Raw genomic sequence first — 7,884 nt, 5'->3', positions numbered from 1 at the left:
AGCTAAGTTATAGATCCAGAATGGGGTACAGAGAGGGTTACTGGAGAAATCTGGATTCATTTTGAAGTACTGTTAACCCTTAAAGAACACAGATTTGAACTGCACAAATTCACTTGTATGTGGATTTTTTTTTTCCTACAGAAAGCTTTATTTCCATTTGGCTCGGGCTTGGGAGAGGGCTCCAGGTGGTTAAAAAGCTGCCTAATGGCTGCAGGGAGAGGTTTAGACAAAAGCCTTGACATCAGGGCGATGCCAGATGAGCTTGCTGGGCTCTGGAGATGCCTAGTAGTGCTTAAGGGTGAGCATTTTGAAGAGATACTCACCCAGCCCAGCCTGGGAGCCAGCTACCTGGTGGAGATTAGTGAGGTGGTTGTGATCTTCTTGATGAGTTTCATCTCCTCATCTAGAAAGTGGGTCTCCAGAAAGTCACAGAGATGGGGTCTGCACTGGCAGAACCCAGGGCATGCAGCTCCAAAAGGGCCTAGTTGAGGTCCTTCTCCAGGACCATGGTGGATTCCATGGCTTCTGGGGTTTTACCCACTCATCTTGGGTTGGCTTCTGCACATCCTGAAAGAGGGTGCAGTTGCTGCTTTGATTTTATTTGGTGCCCTTGTACTTCTCTTCAGCCAACTCCAGAAGTGGCCCATGCCCTCCAGAGCCACACTGTCACAGTGGAAATAGAAGCCAAGGGAGAAGTAGGTGTAGGAGACCCACAGATGCATACTGATCAGTGGATGATGGTGGCCTTTACCTCAGTGGAATAATTCTGATAAATCTGAGAGCTCACAGTTGATTGGCAATAAGGAACTAAGCTCAAGAAATGGTGTTGGCTGGTCCAGAGGTAGAGGATAGCTGAGAAGATGGTTCCAAAAGTTGCAACTGGGAAAGAGGTTGCAGGGTGGTAGGAGGCTGGAAGAAGGGGTATCCCTGAGTCTGTTCTGTTTGAACACCATTGAAGCAAGAGGCAGATTCCTGGGACCACTGGGAGCACTGCCTGTACACAGAGTTCTTACGGTATAGTACTATAATCATATTTTCTCTTCCTTTTGATTTTCTTTATAACATTTTCTTTTCTCTAGTTTATTTTATTGTAAAAACACAGTATATAACACATAAAACACACAAAATGTGTGTTAATTGACTTTATGTTATTGGCAAGTCTTCTGGTGAACAGTAGGCTATTAGTAGTTAAGTTTTTTTAAAAATAATTTTTATTTTGTTATATTAGTCACCATACAGTACATCCCCAGTTTTTGATGCGATGTTCCATGATTCATTATTTGCATATAGTAGTTACGTTTTTGGGAAGTCAAAAGTTATATGCACAATTTTGACTGCACGGGTGCCAGAGCCCCTAACCCTGGCATTGTTCAAGGCTCTACTGTATCAGTGGGATTTAGCATCTTCACAAGTGAGAGTTAATAAGTACAGTACATGTAGCAAGAAGTGGCATGAGATCTAAAAAGAGACTGTCTAGGTCCAAACCCCAGTTCCACCATTACAAGTGTGGTGAGTTTGGATAAGTTACTTTTGCCCCTAGTATTCCCTCAGGGAAAGCTTAGAGTACCTCCTTTAAAGGTCGTTATGCATGTAGAATTAGGGAAACATGTGACATATTTAGATCAATGCCTATCTGTAATAAGCATTCACTAGATACTGGATACCAGTACTGTTGTCTTTGTTGTTAATAATTTTGCAGAAATTCCCTCATTAGGTTTATTCTGACTGCTTTTGTTGCATCGAAGCCAAAAGTGTGCAGATACCAAGTCCTCCAGCTCAAAGTTACATGGTCATATTTGGGGGTGTGCCTAGGGGTGTGCTTATGTTCTCAGTGGCATAAACTTCCCAACAGGAAGCCATTTAGAAAGGAGTATTTGCCACAGCCTTCAGTTGAGGATCCTGGCTATAGGGAAGAATCCTGTGAGAGTCACTGAAGAAGTTTTAGATGCTCATTTTCAAGAAATGCTGTTATTTTTCTTATATACTCCTAAAATAGATTAAAGAAACATTCTAAGGAATCTGAAAATTGCTGATGAAGTCCTGAATATCAAATTGAAAGGAGAAATTCAGAGACTCATTAGTCTTAACCATAGTCTTCGGGACCTCTAAAATCACGGAGCCAGAAAATATCCACCTCATACTCAGTTAACCGAACAAGCCTTCTGAGTATTTCTGGCTCTGTGGCTTTTAGTTGAAATGTGGCCAATTACTATTAGAGACCAAAGGAGATCTATTTCCCTTTTGTGACTAAGATCTATGAATTTTTACAACAAGAAGTTTTGTGCCCAGGAGCTACTCCCTTTCATTTTTTATTTATAGTTCTTAAACCACTTTACTACTGTCTGTAGTATACTGCCTATAGACAGCAGTAAAGTAGGTGATTTTTTCCCAATGAATCGTATGCCTTTTAAATATGATCCATTATGGAAATTATCTTCATTAGTTTGCATATGATTCCCTTTGGTGACATCTGACGGTCAATGACCGAAAGATTGGACATTCTTGCAGTGGGTTATTCCTGTTTATCTCATGGTCTAATGAGGTTCATGGAAAAGCTACATTATTTTAATGAAAGAGGACAGACACTAACTATTTTGGATATTAGCAATATTATTCTATGGTATAAAAACAGTATTGCCCAGAAATAACTCTGGAAGGTCACAAGGAGCTGAATCCAAAATCAGCTCCTATGGTTACTATCCCAAGAGAATCATGACTTTGTATCCCCCAATGGAGGGGCTGCAACTTACTATGAGCTCAAGGTTCCCAGGAAGTGACTTTCTTAAACAACTCCTATATGTAGTTAACAATTCCAGACTTCTCAACTTTAGGTCTGTGCTGTTCAAAACAGTAGCCGTTGGCTACATATGGCTGTAGAACATTTGAAATGAGGCTAGTTTGAATTGAGATTGCTGACAATCCAAATATATGCTGAATTTTATAGAGTTTTCATGAAAAAAATGTAAAATACCTCAATAATAATTTATTTTCCACGTGGTACATGCTGAAATGATAGTATTTTGGAAATACCAAGTTAAATAAAATAGATTATTAAAATTAATTTTATCTCTTTTTTTTTTCAACGTAGCCACTTAGGCAATTTAAATTATATACGTGGTGTGCATTAAATTTCAATTGGATAGTAATGCTCTAAGCAATCTGTTTATTTTTTTACCAATAATATTGCTTTCACCTTGTCCTAGAAGAAGGACCCAGAGTGCAAGTTCAGCAGGGAGCCTTGGTGTTAGCACAGCTTTCTGAGGGAGATTTGTATCTTTTCTTGTGCTGACTTTTGTGTATCATCTTGATCCTTTCAAGTTCCTCTCCTCTTTTCTTCCCATTTATTTCTTTTCATCTATTTCAAAGAAAGTAGATTGAGAGTAGTCTTTATTCTAAGGGCAGTTTAGTTCTGCTGCTAAGGTATGACCCTTCTGAGATCTTACTGAATGCTCTGGATAATCAAAAGAGCTTCTTTACACTGACTGGTTGGAACTAGAATGTCTCCCAGCCTGCACGAGCTTTGGAATTGCTCAGCTTGTTCTTGAGAGCTTTCTGCCTGTTCTGGTCCAGTCTTACCCTATCTATACAAAGCTTGCTATTAGCAGCCAATTCAAGAGATCCCTATGCAGATTTCTGATATCTTCCTTTTCTATGGTAGTTTGTCCCACTACTGCCAGCCATGTCAGTCATCTCAAACTCTGATTTCTAGTTCCTAAATTCAATGAGACATCCATATTCTGTTTGGTTAAATCTTTCTGTGTTGTAGTCTTAAAAACGACTCCATATGGAACGCTAGGGCTAGTAAGTCCTACCTCATTTATTTTCTTTTTCTCAGGGATCATGATATAGTGTTGCTTTTATTCTAATGTCTTAAAATAGTTGTTTCATGTAATTTGTCCAGTTTTCCAACTGTTTATGGTGGCTGGGCAGGTTCTGTATGTTATTGAAGCAGAAATTCAATTAAGAATTTTAATTCGGTATTTCATGGGGCTCAGTCGTTAAGCATCTGCCTTCGGCTCAGGCCGTGATCCCGGAGTCCTGGGATCGAGCCCCACATTGGGCTCCTCCGCTGGGAGCCTGCTTCTTCCTCTCCCACTCCCCCTGCCTGTGTTCCCTCTCTCGCTGGCTGTCTCTCTCTCTGTTAAATAAATAAAATCTTTAAAAAAAAATCGGTATTTCATTGCCGCTTCTTAATTACGTACTCTTTAATTTTCTTTAAAATTACCATACATTTTGCAACACGCATTCTTGTAATGTGTAGTATGAACTTATTGTTTTACATTTTCTGGACAATACAAGAAACTTAGAACATTTTATTTAACCTCCCCTAGATTTTTGTGCTATTTTTGCCCTATGTTTATGCACACACTCACGTTTGTACATATATGTTTATATATATAACCTCAAGCCATAATTTTTATTTAATTCTGCCAATTTTTTATTTAGATTTACCTACACATTTGTTCTTTCCATTAGTTCTCATTCCTTTTGTCATTTCCATGCTTCCATCCATTTATTGTTGTGCCTGAAAACCCCACCTGGCGTCTCTTGTAGCAGAAGTCTAGTGGAGTGTTATTCCCTCAGCTTTTATTTATTTGATCAAGTTTTTATTTCACCTTCATTTTTAGATAAATAGTTGGCTGGAAATAGAATTCTAGTTTGGCAGGGCTTTTCCCCCCCTACTTTTTGTAGATATTTTTTGGCTTCTATATTTTGTTTGTTTGCATGTTTAGAAGTCAGCTTTCACTTTTATTCTCGAATCTTTGGAAGTAATGTGTCCTGCTCTCTCTTTTTTTTAAGATTAACTTCATCTTTTTACATTTTGCTATGATATATTCTGTTGTGGTTTTCTTTGCCTTTAAACTGCTCAGAAATTATAATACATCTTATATCTGTGGCTTAATATTTTTCGTTAGTTTTAGAAGATTATTTGTCATTAGCTGTTGAAATATTGCTTTTGCTCCATTCCTCACTTCTTTCATGCTGAAACTTCAAGGTATGTTAGACATTTTTTCCAAGCCCCAAAGGTTCCTTAGGCAGTGTTCTATATTTTCCATATTTTTCCTTTTTCTTCTTCAACCTGGTGTTTTCTTCTTTAGTTACTTCTGTTGTGAATTATAATTTGTGGAAATAATTTGGGCTTGAAATGATGATCTCTTCCTCCTGAGAAAATTTACTTTTGCTTTTGGTAGGCAATTAGGGCAGGGTAGGTCACTGTAATCTAAACAAAGTTTGAGCTGATTTGATGCTGGGAGTGAGCCATTGTGAGCACTCACTCTAGACATAGGGTGTAGTCCTTTGGTTTTCCCAGATGAAAGCCTTCAGTATTTCAGCGGGTATCTCCTTCTCTTTGCAGGGCCTGGACATAATTTTTGTTCCCCAAACCCTGTGAAACTGCAGAGTGCTCTCCTAAGCTTCCAGCCTCTCAGCTGAAGGTTTCAAACTGGCTAATACCTCCAGGTTAAGAGAAGTTCCCAATATTTGCCTCACCTCTCTGAGCTTCCTTTTTTCACCTCTGGAATTGTGGTCTCGTAGGTGTTTGCTTTGGTAGCTGTCCAGTGCCTTCAAAAAGATGATGTTTGTATTTATTCCTGTTCTTCAGGTTATTCTTAGTTGTGTGTCAGTCCTGAACAATTAGTTCATCATTTGCTAGAAAAGGTGATTCCTCATGGTTTGGAATTAGAAAGGCAAAGTATAGAACATGTCTTCCTCACCAACTAGAAAGTATGTTTCATGAGGGCTGTAACTTGCCTTGAGCTCTCCTGGATTGTTATCAATTATTCAGATTGGTCATACTTTTTCCTGCCTTGGAGCCACTGCATTTGCTGTTTCCTTTACCTGGAATGTTCTCTTTGCCTCTCTTTATCTAACAAACTCACACCAATATTATGGGTCTTAACTTACACATCATTTCACAGAAAGGCCTTCCCTCACCTCCTGGGCTAGGTTAGAGTCCCTGTATTTTTCCTACAGTAATTTGCCCACTCAGAATTATTTAATTAATTATAATTTAATGTGTGTCTTACACAGACAGAAATTAAGTCTGCTTCCTCAGACTATGCTAGCACAGTGCCTATCACATAGTAGATGCTCTCAAAATAAATGAAATCTACACTGGGATGCCTTAAGCTAGATTAATATTTCCAAAATGTATTCCATGAAAAGGGTTCTAAGTTCAAATAACTTATGGAAACAGTTAATGCCCATTGGGGATTTAACATATTAACAAATCTTAGAAATTTTGTTATAAATGCAGCTGTTGACTTTGCTTATTCCTGTTTAAAAAAAAAACCAGAAGAACAAAAACTCTGACTATTCTGCAAAATGTACTTCAAAGATAATTTGGTTACATACTTTCTAGAAATGTAAACTCAGAGAGTTTTTGGATTTTAGGAAAAAAATAAACTTCATCCCAGAATGAGTCAATATATTGCAAATTCTGGATGAGTGAAATCAAAAGCAAAGAAACCTACAGGACAACGCCATGACAGCAGTATTTACAGGACTAGAGTTCAGTTGATATGCACGCAAAGACTTCCTGCCTGTGGGTGATTACAACCTATATGGTTCTACAAATGGCACAGAACAGAGAAGTTTCAAGAACTGATCTCAAAGGACTGTCGTCACAAACTGAAAGACTATATACTGAACTGACTGTTCCAGGCACACGTGATTCTTCTGCAGTCAAGCAGACCCAGCAAGTATGTTACATTTCCCAGATTTGTGCTAATAGTTAACTAGTCCTTGCACCAAAGATGAGTGATGTGAAAAATCAGATCAGGGAAGCAGCATTTCAACTAGTAAAGAAAACAATTTTCTTTTCAGAGAATTCCCAGTGGCTAATTACAAATTGAAAATTATTTGTTTGATCATTAAGCAAGTAATAACTAATTTACATTTATTCCTATTGGCTTTCCCTCTTCCTTGCTCTTCCTCAAGCTCCTTCCTGTATTTAATGAATTTGGAAATAATCACTAGAAATACTCTATGATTATACTCCACATCTGCATAACTGTTTCTTCCCTAGCCCTTTGGCTATTTTTCTCCTGTTTTGAAATATATTTGCCCCTTAAGATTCATGCCAAATTTTCTCTCCTGCCTCCTGTTTCCCTCTCCACTTTCATTCCTCCCTTATCTCTCTCAATCCTCATGTTCTTTCCCTCTTCATCATAAAGATTTTGTTGAACTATTTTCAGAAATGGTGATACTGTTAATGCAGAATGGAATTGTGGGGCATGTAAAATTGATGTGGCACATAGTCAGAACAGCAAAATCAAGCTGAACACCAAAAAAAAGTATAATAGAATTAACCTGAGCCCCACGCTTTTTCATTAACTCCCTTTTGCCATAGAATATAGCCTTTACAATTCCCAGCTATATTTTGCTTCAGGATGTCAGATGTGCTTTTTCTTCACTATTACCGAATGCTTGCTGGTTGTTGACTTCACCAGAATCCATTTCTATCAAGTATTGTCATGCAGAGTTTGAGATGCAGAGATCCATGCTATGCAACATTCATCACCCATATGGATGCCTCTCAAATCTGTGTTTTCATCCATGACAACTGGACTTCAGTCTAAACTATCTTTTGGACATGTTCTCATTATACCAATAGTATCTCAAATTCATTATGTCCAAACCTTAACTGAATATTCATAATACTTCTAGCTCAGTACTTGGCATATTATAGGCACTCAAAAGATTAGTTTTCTTCTTGTATCAAACCTGCTTGTTCTCATGATTGTCTCCAATTTTTAATGAGAGTTACTATATTCTTAGCCAACTACATTTAAAAAGCCAGGATCTTTCTTCTAGTTTATCTTTTTCTCCCCATTTTTTTCAACAAATATTTAACTATCTCCTATATTTTTTAGAACCCATTTT

General features: G+C 37.9%; 1 pseudogene; it reads right to left on the bottom strand.

The window, feature by feature from the left end:
- Positions 1–282: 282 nt before the first annotated feature.
- LOC113264697 (ferritin light chain-like) lies at positions 283–7,458 on the bottom strand (annotated as a pseudogene).
- Between the last annotated feature and the right edge of the window lie 426 nt (positions 7,459–7,884).

Source organism: Ursus arctos, unplaced genomic scaffold, assembly GCF_023065955.2.
Source record: "Ursus arctos isolate Adak ecotype North America unplaced genomic scaffold, UrsArc2.0 scaffold_13, whole genome shotgun sequence".
Lineage (NCBI taxonomy): Eukaryota > Metazoa > Chordata > Mammalia > Carnivora > Ursidae > Ursus > Ursus arctos.
The sequence above is the reverse complement of the archived record's forward strand: the minus strand, read 5'-3'. Positions and strand labels throughout refer to the sequence as shown.